Here is a 13942-nt window from a genome sequence, read left to right as displayed (position 1 = left end):
ACAAAGTAACCCCCAAAATGAAATAGTAAGATAGGCATATTGATTCTTAGACTATAGGACCCTAACACTAGGAATCAACTTTCAATTTCAAAACGGAATCCTAATCTATTGAAAGAAATGGAAAAATTGAAATAAAACCTATTCATGAAAACTATCTAAGATAAGTATGCACACACTTTCTTTTTCAAAAGTCTCAAATTCGGAACTTGGAAAGCAATCTTTTAATCTATGAAATTGAAATGACAATTGACAAGAAAATAAACTTACTCTATTGACATGAAAATAAATCTATTCTAGTGACATGAAAGTGAATCTGTTTTACTAGCAGGAAAGTAAATATATTCTAATGACTTGAAAGTAAATTTAATCTAGAAAGCAACAAATCCTATACTAAGAAAGTATTAAATTCTCAAACTATGAAATTTAAAGGCAACCTATTATGAAAACGGTAAGGGATCAATTGAAATTATTATTGTGTGCATTGTCAAATTAGAATAATTCTTGAGTATCTATCAAACAAATTGGAAAGCAATGAATCTATGAAATGAGAGAAATAACGCTTAACTTGCAAAAGAACATAAATGGAATGAGTATGAAAGAATGTAAACAATGCATCTAATCAAAAGACTTAAAATGAACATAAAGAAACTAAAAAATAAAACATTAGAATACATCCCATACTCATTAGGTGGCCATCCCAAAGTGCATGAGAGGTGGAAAGTTGAGAAAACTCTTGATCAAACACCAAATGAAGGCACAACCATATCAAAATGAACTACAATGGTATTCATAAGCATAATGCCAATACTTACCATTCAAAACTCAACATTGAAGCATGAGCACAGCTCCCAAACTTTCCATGCCTTTTGAGAGGAGTAAGCACTCCTATTTATACAAAAAGTAATATAACTAACTCATAAATGTAGATCCACAAATCTCTACTAGATCCAGAAATATCTCATGTGGTTACAACCATGTGTTGACATCTAGCAATTAACATCTCTTCATATCCTCTCACAAATCTCTCCTAGTTTTGATAGGAGACACTTATGAAAACTTCCATGATTCTTCTCCAAGAATTGTGCTTGACCAATTATCTCAAATCTTTAATAGTTTAATGAGGAAATTCGAATTTGAGTCTTGGAGGCCAAATATGATTGTCCTAAACTCTTCAAATTAGCCTACACATGTCACAAAACTCATCCAACTTTTATATATAAGTGAATACATGTTGTTTTTATAATATTTAACCATAAATTCTCTCAAATTACCAAAATAAATGTATTGGAAAATCAAATGTCTAAACCTATATTTGATCATGAAGATGGTCTTAGTGCATAATTATGGAGCTACGAAATATGGAAAATTTTGAAGCAAAGTGAAACAAAAGAGGGTGAAATGAATGAAATTTTGGAGACCCAACAAGTATCCATATATTATTTTATCTTGAATTCGTAATAAAATTGTTGCTTAGCTTTGAAGGGATGTGTTTGTATGATGTATTTGTGAAAATCTATAAACATATTCCAAAACTGATAGTCCCATCATAAAAATAGTATCATTGGTATCCAAAAACTATAATATGTTGATATGTATATTTAGTTATGCCCAATGGCATAACTGGAGAAAGTTGTGTGAACCTCATTGACCTCTTGGATTTTCCATTAATTGGAGCCAACACCAATCCTTCTTTCGAAAAGTCACCAACTTCTTGGTTTTATTCCCAATATACATGTGAGTAAGATATATGTAACAACCCTGGTGAAAATTCCATGTAATAAAAGTTAAAAACAATAACCACAGTCGATGGGACACTTATTCCAAGCTGAATGTTGGGAAAGACATCCTAGGGGGTGTTCATTTGGTTGTTTATGGCTAAGGAAATTGGAAAAGGCAATGGCTAAGGCTTTGGAGAGGAAAAATGGCATTTTGGCACAATTATTTATGAAAATAATGGAAATTAGGAGAAAAGCGAGGTGAAAGGTCACAGGTTGCATGTGAGGAGGAAATTGAAGGAAAATAATGGAAAATGAAGAAAATAGAGGCCTCATTCATATAAAGGTTTATGAGGATCAATTGGTAACCTTTTGTCAGTTGAGTTTTGGAGATCTCTCATTATTCTCTCTCTCTCTCATACTCTTGGAAACTTAGAGTTTTCTTGGAGCATTTTGGCATTGGAGCAAGAAAGGCAAAGAAGGCAAGAGGAAGCAATGATCAAGCAAGGAAAGGCAGGATCAAGTAGTTATAGCAAGCTTCATTGTAAGTATCGACTTGCATGTGTATTTTCCTTGCTATATTTGGCATGCATGGTATTGCATGTGGTTCTTTTCTATCATGGCCTTGGTTTTTCCAGGTGTAACAATGTTTTCAATCTAGCCTTGCCATTTCTGGATAGTCATGGTGTGATGGGGTTCTCACGTTTTGGTTGAGATGGATTTCTAGATGGATTCAAAGCTTAGTGGGGTGGATCTCCGAATGATAGAGCACATGGCCTAGTGGTCCCTGAACCAAACTATGGATCACTGTAAAGCCACTGGCCTACTGACCCCTGATCCAGACAGTGTGTTGCGGTAAAGCCAGGATTGTGTTGCCTTTGTGGGCATAGGAATCCTTGCCGGTGAATGACAGGATATAAGTTAAAGCCAAGAGGTGGTTTGCTCTCTGTTGGGCCTAGTAATCTTGGGCTTGGGATATGCGATAAAGCCTGGAGAGTGGGTCTTGGTTCAGGGCCTAGTGATCTAGGTTGGATTGTGGTAAATCCTAAGAGACTAGGAGACAAGAAATTTCCTCACAGTGTAGGTGGAGAAATCTAGTGGAATCCATGCTTGTTTGTCCTAGTGATCGGGTGGGGATCACGGTGAAGCCTATTATGATGTGTTCATTGTGTTGGCCTAGTGATCCGGGATGGATTACAGTAAATCCCGGTTTCTATTGATGAGGGTCAGGTGGTTTAGCCTCGGTATGCCTTGGTTGAGTTATTTTGGTTTGAGTCCCACATTCATGCTTGGAATATGGCACGAGGGTGATTGGATGAAGAGAGACTTGGCTCAGCCAATCTATGGTCTGGTAGAACGTGGTAGTCCCATCTCTGGTTCATTTATTACATTCATTAATGAGAAATTCATTCCCTTGATTTTCATGTGTAAATGTATTGATGTATATGTGGATTCTTAATGATTGATATGTTTATGGTATTTCTGTTCCTATTATGTTGGTTATATGTATATTTTATGACAACAACTATGTATGGCTCTCAACATGTTTTTACTTGTATATGAATGGATAATGTGTCTATGACCTAATAGATGATAATGCAACAAATGACATGAGGGAAAAATGGTTCATAGCGATTATCAGATAAGTATGAGATCCCTACACTTAATTATGTTGTTTACACCTGTAGGTTACATGTTGATGATATGTTTGACGAAACGCATGTCATGGCTAGTAGGGGTCTGTTTATGGTTTTGTTCAACTCATTTCTTTTGCATCATTGCTTCCTTGTACTTTCACTGATTTTGAGCTTTCACTCCATTTTGGGCAGTGGCATGGGTTCTGGGCCTGATAAAGTGGCTTAAATCCCAGGGTCGCTGGCACAGAACTGGAAAATTTGGTCTCTGGTCATTGCCACGCAAGCTTATGAGAGCAACTTTGGGTTTTTGTTCACTCCCTTGCCCATAGCATGAGAGCAATTATTGCCTAAGAGATCTAGAACAATAGTGGGACCTGGGGACAAGCTGTCTGAGTGGTTGACATGTCTCCTGAGGGTTCTGAAGCTGATGTTGGATGATTGTGTGCGATGTTTCCATCAATTCCACTTCCTTAAGGTCACATAGGAAGCCGAATATGATCATAGTAGCCTCTCATCTCATGTTTACCCGGGATGGCTAGTGACTTGGGTAGATGTGGGAGGAGGGTTTACAATATATAAGTAAAGTTTCTCAATTTTGATCAAAATGTTTCGATATAGGGGTAGAAGTGGGTGGTTCTTCAAACAATCCTTCCCATCAACCAATTTATTACGTTCATGAAGTCTCCATAGACATAGGTCTAAACAATATGTAGATGTTCAACATGTTGCAATAGGAGCTTTAGAGCAAAAAGCTCTGCATAATTATTTATGGAGTTTCCAATACCACATGAGAAAGAGAAATAGTGTGTATCAGAGATATATAGTCTTCCACTAGCACCTCCCATGGAAGGGGAAAGTTGTGAAGCCCCATTAAAGAAGGCCCATGACTTATATTTTTTGATGTCATGTCTATCATGAGTAGGTTGTTTTATGAGTGTACTATTATGGGGAAGCAAATATGCAATGCTTAAGTTGTTCAAATCCACTCTTAAGAAATATTGACCTTGATCCTCAAATATTGCTCCATCTCTTTCCAACCAAACACTCCAACATACCACTAGGGGGAGGGCCTTTATCGAGTATTTTGGTTTATGATTAAGCCAAGCTTTCAAGCAATCTTGTACAAAGTGACCTTCCCAATCCTGAACATTGCCAATGATATTTTTTAACTCAACCTAAGCACTTATAGTAAAAGGACAGTGTATAAAGAGGTGATTGATGGATTCGGCCTCCAAGAGACAGGGCAAGCATCTACTAGTCCCTGAAAAGACCTCCTTTGTAATATGTCCCAAGTGGGGGATTTTTTCATCAATAGTAATCACATAAACAACTTTTTTTTTTGGGGGGGGGGGGCGGGTGGCTGAGTTCCATAAATTTTTTTGCCCACTAAGGAAGTGGACAATCCATGGAGTGTTGAATATAGTACAGGTACTCAAACTTTGGCAAGTATGAACCATGTGGATCCACTAGCCATATCAATTGTCCTTAGCTTGAGAGAGAGATATGAGGCTCTGGGTAAGAGCTATGGTATATCTCTCCCATTCTTCAACTTGTAAAACTTCCAATTCTAATGTCTGAGCCCTAATTCATGACTAAAGCCCAACAAACCTTGATCTGTCGGAGATTTGAGATAAGTAGAAAATGCCTTTCTCATTTAACATCTGGATGAGAGGCTCATATAATAAATGCACATTTCTGCTACCGATCCATGGGTCCTTTCCGATAAGGATTTGTCATCCATCTCCAATGCGCCACTTGAGCCCTTTTAGAATAAAATCTATTACATTTATGATGTCCCTCTGAGTTATAAAGCTATTATTCGCAATCTTTCTAGGATATACAATCCATTCTAGAAGGGAGAGGAGAGAGATGTATTTGGATTCCATGACCAATGCCCAAAGGCCTTGCCCTTTAACCAACTTCCAATCTCATTGTGTTGCTAGCACCATGGAGAACCAATATAGGTTCTTTAATCCCCAACCTCTTAAAGCTTTTGGAATAAAGATGGATGACAAAGTAGTTAGGGAAAACAGTCTACGGTCTTGTTTAAGATCCCTTTTGGAATTCAAGCTAACAATGCCTAGTATACTATAACCACCCCTCCCACATTTACCCAATTTCATAAGCCTACTAGGGTAAACATGAGAGGAAGAGCTACTATGACCAAAAACAACCTCCTAGATCTAATTAAGGAAGTGGGGTTGACTAATGACGACAAACTCACAACTCAACACCTCTTATAAGAGCCACAATTCACACAGGGGTTGAACAACCACCCTAGGTAAACAAACCCTAAATAAGACCTCTATTTTCAACCTTGGGCCCTCAATCACATCCAAAACAAGGCATCCATGTGGTTGGGAGGCTCCAACCACATGCACAAGCCTGCATCCATGTGGTTGCAACCCAATTTTTACAATTCAGAGGGTGTTGTCCCGAGATCTGAGCCTATATTCTAGGTCAACCTCCAAACCACTACCCAAAACTTCTTGTCACTTATTAGAATCAATAATGACATGAAAACAATGCTAGACATACAAATTTGAAGGCATAACTTGACCTAGACTGCCTAAAATGTAACAAACATCTCGTCAAACACATTACAAACATGTAAGCTACAGGTCATGAATGCATATCTGATCATAAAAGTATGATAATCATTTTAGAATCACTGAGAAGGCCCTATGCCCTCTCCACATAGTTTTAAAACACTTATTAGTCCATACATACATAAATAAATCAATAACTAAACCATTCATGACAAGAGCCATAGATGATACATATCATATAACCAAAAAATAACCAACATATAAACCATGACATAACAACCATAAGATAGCCATCATCATGAACACATATATTCATAAATTACCATAGGAAAATGTCTCATATTAACATAGGAAAATACCAACCAAGTTAGGGACTTCTACGTACCACCCGACCATAGATTGGGCTGAACCAATTCTCTCTTTCAACCAATCACCCTCGCGCCATATTCCAAGCATGAATGTGGGATCTCATGGAATAAACCAAGATAAACCAAACTAGGGCTTCCAGAGACCAAACCACCTCAACCCTTAACCAATGATTCCACCTCACGGTCGAACATCACTAATGCTAACCATATCGGTCTCTACCCAAGTTGTCCATGGCTCCGGGAACTAGTAACTCAACCCACAACCTTCCAGGGCTCCAGAGAGTTTGTCCAACCTAGCTCCAGGAGTAGTAACTCAACCCACCAAGGGCTCCAAATCATTTGTCCAACCTAGGCTCCAAAACTAGTAACCCAACCAAAGTTGTTCTAGGGCTCAAGAGTGCTTGTTCCACCCCAAAACCATAAGGAATTATGAGCACCAATCAGAAGATAATCAAGTGGAAAAACCCACAACACCATGGCTATCCAAGAAATGGAAAGGTGGGGCTAAAACGACTATTAATCAAGGAAATATTCCATGCCAATGACAAAACATAACCAAATAATCACATGCATAGACCACGCATCCATAAATCAACAAGGAAATCACACATGCAACCGGTTACCTGCAAAGCAATTCGATTGTAGTCGTTGATCCACCTGTTCCCTTGCACTTTCATGCTTTTAGTTGCCTTATTTATCCAAATCCAATGTATTTTATGGTGCTCCAAGAATGCTCCAAGAAAACTCTAAGTGTGAAAGAGTATGAGAGAGAGAATACAGAGAGCTCCAAGCTAAAAGTGACAAAAGATGTGAACTGATCCTCATAAGCCTTTTTATCATTGAGGCCCCTATTTTCTTCGATTTCCTCTATTTTTCCTTCAATTTCCCCCACATGTAATTCATATGACCTGTCACCTTATGTTTCTCATATTTTCCGTTGTTTCATAAATATAATGCCAATTAATGTCATTTTGTCTTTGCCAATTTCCATAGCCATTAATTAATCACTAGTGATACCCCATCACTATGTTCTACTCAATATTCAACTTGGAATATATGTCCCATGTCCTTAGTCTTATTTTGCCTTTATTAACTTTATTACATGAGCTTTTAACCTAGGGCTATTACGGACCCCTCCCCCTTACAGGAACACCTTCTATGACACCTATGACCAAAAAGATCGTTGAAAACCCGAAAATACTTCCCATGGAGCTTTATAACTTAGCTTGATGTAGTATTTACAATGAACCTCTTGATGAAATCAAAACCAACATAACAAACATGAAATCATGACAGCTATATCTCTTATCGAAGCTTTATAACATAACTTGATGTGGTATTTAAATTCATATACATATACATACATCCTGGGTGACCTGAATATGAATTAACACGAAATTCCCACAAGGTAAGCTTCTTCAGCTCACTTTTGTCTTACACATAGATCCTGCCCCTAAATCTGACCAAACCATCTACTGTGAGATGATAATCCACATCCTGTTCACCTATACCCTACTACTGTAACTTGTGCTTAAGCTGCTAGTACATGTCATCCTATTGTCATGCCTGCAAGATCTGATCCTATAAATTTGTCCCATATGAACTCATAATTGCAATGTGATTTACCTACACTCTTCTGATAAGAGCATTTGCAAACTTGTTCTCTTTTCCCTTAATGTACTTGATCTTGAAGTCAAATTCATTAAGTGTAGCTAACCACCTAGCTTGCCTGGCATTCATATTAGGTTGGTCAAACAAGTACCTCAACCCACTGTGATCGCTCATCAAGATGAACCTCCTGCCAAGAAGATAGTGTCTCCACATATTTAATGCATGAATAATCACTACCAACTCAAGATCATGCGTCACATAATTATGCTTGTACTCATTCAGTTTCCTTGACTCATAGCATACTACCTGTCCTTCCTGCATCAGGACTCCACCAAGTCATCTCTTGCAAGCATCTATACATACCACAAAGTCTTTATCTAGATATGCAATCTTTAGAGCTGAATCATTTGTAAGCAATTGCTTCAAATGCTCAAAACTAGTTGCACAATCCTCTATTCTTTCAAATTTCTTTCCTTTTCGCTGCAAAGATGTAATAGGATAGGCAATCCACAAGAAGTTCCTGATGATCTGCCTGTAGTAACCTGCTAGTCCCATAAAAGACCTGACTTCATCCACATTCCTAGGAGTTTCCCATTCCATGATATCTTTGATCTTTTCCATGTCCACTACTATACCCTCCTTGGAAACCACATGCCCCAAATAATGAAATTTCGTCTAAAAGAAACTGCACTTATTAAGTTTGGCATACAATTGATGCTCTTTTAGCAATATTAACACTGTTGCTAGATTCTTTGCGTTCTCTTCCTCATTCTTAGAATATATCAACATGTCATCAATGAATACAACTTGTCTAGAGAAGGACACAACACACTATTCATAAAAAACATGCAAGTAGCTGGAGAATTAGTCAAATCAAAAGGAACCACAATAAACTCATAATGCCCATACCTGATCTACAAAGCATTCTCGTAGATGTCCTCTTCTTTGATGTGTACCTGATGATATCATGATGTGAAATAAATCTTCGAGAACATTGTTGCTCCCTTCAATTAATTAAACAAATCATCGATCCTCGGAAAAGGGTACATGTTCATGATTGTCACCTTGTTCAACTGCCTGTAGTCGATACACAACCTGATAGTACCATCCTTCTTCACAAACAACACTAATGAACCCCAAGGTGACACACTTGGCCTAATGTATCCCTTATTAAGCATTTCCTTCAACTGCAACTTCAGTTCCACTAACTCTAGAGTGCTCATCTTGTACGGTACCTTCGATGTTGGTGCTACTCCCGACATCAACTCAATAGAAAATTCCACTTCCCTGTGAGGTTGTAACCCTAAAATATATGTTGGAAACACATCCTGAAACTGCTGCAGAACCAAATACCTCTTCAAAACATATTCATCCTCAACATCCTTACCTTTGTCACTGGAAATATGATCTACGAATAATACACACCCTTTCCTGCTATTACGCTTGGCCTGCATAGTTGTAACCATCCTCACTGATGTAGGCTTCTTCTTACCCTGTAATATTATCTTCTCTCCATCATCATCCAATCACTCAATAGCCTTATCATAGCAATCCACCTTAGTCATGTGAATGTAAAACCAATCCATACCCAACAACATATTGTATGATCCCAACGAAAGCACATTTAGATGCGCTATGTAAACATACCATTCAACTCAAATGCACAAGCTCTTACCCAATGATGAACTCTTTTCTTAGTACTTGTAGCTAACTGCACCAACCAAGACTTTGCATGCACTTCTTTATTCAAACCACACTTATCCACCAGGTTAGGACTGATATAACTATAGTTAGATTCAGGGTCAATCAAAATAGAAACAACTTGATCACAAAGCTTACCTTCCATCTCGATAATAAATGCTTGATGATCAACTTGCCTATTATCCAATGTTGCATAAATCCAAGGAATACTTTGTCCAACATCCCCAACTGTATGTGCCTCCTAAGCACTGTAAATCTACGGTATGCCACCCTATTGCTATGGAAAATTTCTCCTACAATGTTCTCCACCATAAGTCCAACACTGTAAAGGCTTTCTGCCCTCACCCTTGTTTAGCTCCTCAGGGTGAAATCCCTATCCTATGTCATCTGTATTGAACTTCTTGTGCGGGTATGCATTCTCTTTGTTACTTGTATCTTGTAGTCTCCCTCGCTTCTTTTCCCACTTCCCTTAGTATTGTCATTACCTTTCTAATTGTGTTTAGATTCAGTCTTGTGCTTCGATTGCTCGTAATAGTGATTCAACTTTCTGATGGCTTCCTCCAATGATTTAAGCTCATCAAACTCCATCCTATCTTTAAATGACATTGAAAACCCACTGATGAATCTCTGAATCTTTTCTTTCTCCTCCTTAAGATAAGGCACATATCTCAACAAATCCAAAAATCTTCTAGTATACTCCTCATCGGTCATAGATCCCATCTTAAGCTCATATAATTCCTTTGCCATGTCATCATAGTATCTTTCAGATATATACTTCTTCCTCAAAAGTCTCTCAAACTAACTCCAATTCAGCTCTTCTTCTTGAATGCTTTTGAAATTCTTCACATCTTCCCACCAAATGTTTGCTTTTCCTTTAAGACTGAAAATAGCTATCTTGGATTTCGTGTTCTCTAAGTAATCATGTAGTTTGAAAAACATATTCATCCCAAGCAACCAAGTTTCTGCATCTTGTGACTTCTTCATTTTTCCATCAAATATAGGAGGCTTTGCTTTCTTGAATTCCTCTGGAAGATATTATTTCTCACTCCTCCTATACAGATGGTGACAGTGATGATGATATTGTCTCTTTGAACTAGAACTAGAATAGAACCTATGATCACTACCCCTCTAGTCAAGTGTATCTAGAAATATGCCATCTCTGATTATATCCTCTTTATCCAACATGTGTCATGATTGAGACCTCTGCCATATGCCCCATTGGTCCTTTCCTCCTATCCACGATTGATCCTTAGCGGTCCCTGCCTCTGCAAGTCTGATAAAATCTGAAGTATCACTGCATTAACTTCCGCTTACTTCTCCTGTTCCCTAGCAAGTCTTTCTAGTGACTGAATGATCCTGTCATTATCTACCTTACAATGTTTGGTCTCTGCTTTCAAACTTCTCAACGTATCTGTTATGTCAGGGGAGTACTCATCACCATGTTGTTCATATGATCTGCAGGGAGAATCACGTGAACTATAGTCAACCATTTTGCTTGTCATCTTTGATCCTCTACTTCTTGCAAACATACCATTGTAGGTAACCGAACATAAACATAATCAACATACCTCAGTAAAGTTCATGGGAGGCTATCTCATCTGCAAAATCAATCCAGATTAGCACAACATATGTGTATATATAATGAAAGCAACATATCAATCATCGCATCATCAACATCATCAACCTCTACATAATGATACAACTGCAACAATGACTATCGCAATACACACATAACAAATACTTAGACAGAAATGCATGACAAACACATTCCACCCATCCAATCCAAGTGTTGAACTTGAGAGCTTTGATACCAATCTGTAACCACCCCTACCACATTTACCCAATTTCACCGGCCTGCTGGGGTAAACATGAAAGGAAGAGCTACTGTGACTTGAACCGACCTCCTAGATCCAATTAAGGAAGTGGGGTTGACTAAAGACGACAAACTGAAAACTCAACACCTCCTGCAGGAGCCACAAGTCACTCGGGGGTTGAACAACCACCCTAGGTGGATAAACCCTAAGCTAGACCTCTATTTTTTATCCCTGGGCCCTCAAATTCTCCCACAAAAACACATTCATGCAATTGGGAGCCTCCAACCGTATGCACAAGCTTGCGTCCATGTGGTTGCAACCAAATTTTTCTAGTTCAAAGAGCGTCAACCCGAGATCTGAGACTAGATTCCAGGTCAGCCTCCAGACCACTACTCGTAACTTCCTATAACTTCTCAAAATCAATAATGACATGATAACAATGCTAGACATACAAATTTGAAGGCAAAACTTGACCTAGACTGCCTATAACATAACAAGCATTTTGCCAAACACATTGCAAACATGTAAGCTACAGGGTATGAATTCATATATGATCATAAAAGTTTGATATTTATTTGAGAATCACTGAGGATGCCTTATGCCCTCTCCACATAGTTGCAACACCACTTATTAGTCCATAAATACAACAATCAATCAATAACTAAACCATTCATGACAAGAGCCATAGATGATACATATCATATAACCAACATATAACCAGCATATAAACCATGGCAGAACAACCATAAGATAACCATCATCATGAACACATCTATTCATAAATCTCCATAGCAAAATGTCTCATATTAACATAGGAAAATACCAACCAAGTCAAGGACTTCCACATACCACCCAACCATAGATTTGGCTGAACCAATTTTCTCTTTCAACCAATCATCCCTACGCCATATTCCAAGCATGATGAAATAAACCAAGACAAACCAAACCAGGGCTTCCAAAGGCCAAACCACCTCAACCCTTAACCAGTGATTCCACCTCACGGTCAGACATGACTAACACTAACTAGATTGATATCTACCCAAGTTGTTCAAGGCTCTAGGAACTAGTAATTCAACCCACAACCTTCTAGGGCTCCAGAGCATTTGTCCAACCCGACTCCATGACTAGTAACTCAACCCACCAAGGGCTTGAGAGAATTTGTCCAACCTAGGCTCCAAGACTAGTAACTCAACCCAAGTTGTTCCAAGGCTCCAAAGCATTTGTTCCAACCCACAAGGAATTATGAGCACCTATCGGAAAACAATCAAGTGGAAAAACCCACAACACCATGGCTATCTAGGAAATGGCAAGGCAAGGCTAAAACCACTGTCAATCCAGGCAATCCTCCATGGAAATGACATAACATAACTAGATAATCACATGCATATACCATGCATCCATAAATCAACAAGGAAATCACATATGTAAATCTATTACCTGCAAAGCAATCCAACTGTAGTCGTTGATCCACCTATTCCCTTGCGCTTTCCTTCTTTCTCCAAATCCAATGTATGTTAGAGTGCTCCAAGAATGCTCCAAGAAAACTCTAGGTGTACAAGAGCATGAGAGAGAGAATATAGAGAGATCTCCAAGCTAAAACTAATAGAAGGTTCAACTAACAAAAGTTGTGAATTGATCCTCATAAGCCTTTTTATCATTGAGGCCTCTATTTTCTTCAATTTCCTCTATTTTTCCTTCAATTTCCTCCTCATGAAATTTTGTGACCTTTCGCCTTCCTTCTATCCTATTTCCCATTATTTCATAAATAAAATGCCAATTTATGTCATTTTTCCTTTGCCAATTTCCATAGCCATCCATTAATTAATCACCAATGATACCCCATCACTATGTTTTGCTCAATATTCAGCTTGGAATACATGTCCCATGACCTTAGTCTTATTTTGCCTTTATTAACTTTATTACATAAACTTTTAACCTAAGGTTGTTACATATACTGGGATGGTTTCAATAATTGCCTTGCACAACACGCGCCTCCCTACTCATGACAACCATCAGTTACACCAAATCATGAGTCTGCTTTCAATCTTTGCAATGAACTAGGCCCAATCCTCTTTCTTGTAATTATTAGGCTTTATATGGAAGCCTAATTATTTTATTGTCCCTCCAAGTGGGTTGGGAATTTTTACAAAAAAAACCTGTTGTACTCGGACCAAGTCTTCCTACTTGATAAACTTTGATTCCTCTTAATTTATGATCATACCTATGACCAGGGAGAAATTGTCCAGGATGTGCGTAGCAGCTAGCAGGCTTCCCATGTCCATATCGAATAAGATGATGATATCATCACTGAAGAGAATATGTGTAAGTGAGAACACCTGAGAAATGTTGATGCCTTTTATGATGTGTCTTCTCTTCACATCTAAAAGTGCTTTGCTTAAGCATTCAACTGTTAAGAGGAAGAGAAGGGGCGATAAAGGGCATCCCTGCCTTACGCCTTTGTGTGGGTTGAAAAAGGGGGATGCCAAGACATGTATAATAATAACCTCCAAAGGGGACATACTAATGTAGTTATAGAATTAGTATAGA

This window comes from Pinus tabuliformis, chromosome J (genome assembly GCF_031772625.1).
Source record: "Pinus tabuliformis cultivar Carrire ecotype Pingquan chromosome J, CPIR1, whole genome shotgun sequence".
In the NCBI taxonomy this organism is placed as follows: Eukaryota; Viridiplantae; Streptophyta; class Pinopsida; order Pinales; family Pinaceae; genus Pinus; species Pinus tabuliformis.
Note: the sequence above shows the minus strand (reverse complement) of the source record.